Genomic DNA, 764 nt, shown 5'->3' with positions numbered 1-764 from the left:
CCCCACGCAGTCCCGGGGGAGGCGCAGGGAGCCCGCCGGAGCGAGCGAGGGAGCCAGCCAGGGAGCGGGCGCCCGACGTCCCCGGCGAGTTCGGCTCGGCTCCGGGCGCTCCCAGCACTCCTCCCCGCGCGCCGCAGCCGCCGCCGCTCTTAAAGGGCCAGTGCGCTCCCCGTGCGCGGACCCAGGCAGGGCCCCGGGGCTGTACCCCAGCCCGGGGCTTCTTAGGAGCAGGTGCTAGCGGTGGAGCCCTAGCAGATGGGTGGCTCTTTCACTCTTCCCAGACAGCAGGAAACTTGTACTCTCTCTGGGTACCAGCCCGCCCCAGTCATCCCCAACCCTGCTTCTGGGGGCAAGGGTGACCTCCAACGCGACCCCCCGCGGAGGGAGGACTCTTGAAAGGCGTGGTCTCGGGGCAGGGGAAGGAAAGGAGACTCCTCCTCCTGCTACCTGGTGGGTGGGTGCGGGGATACTGAGGCAGAAGTGGGCGGGAAAGAGGTTTTAGGGGAGGAACTTAAGCGTCCCGTTTTAGGCTAAAATCTGGAAATCTGTCGGCCCAGGCCTCTTTTCAAAAACCTCTGGGTGTCTTTGGTCCTTCAGAAACTTTGCTCAGTCGCAAAGTGAGGGGTTGGGGGCCTCTAGCGTGCTGTGGGGAGGTCAGAGCTCAGTTTTAGTTCAGGTGCATGCCTGCCCCTTAGCTGTGGCTTAGACGTGGGCGAATTACTTAGTTTTTCTGAGCCTGGATATCCTTATCTTAAACGTGGGGC

The sequence above is a fragment of the Otolemur garnettii genome, unplaced genomic scaffold (assembly GCF_000181295.1).
Source record: "Otolemur garnettii isolate 467f Iridium unplaced genomic scaffold, OtoGar3 scaffold00058, whole genome shotgun sequence".
NCBI classification, from domain to species: domain Eukaryota; kingdom Metazoa; phylum Chordata; class Mammalia; order Primates; family Galagidae; genus Otolemur; species Otolemur garnettii.
Note: the sequence above shows the minus strand (reverse complement) of the source record.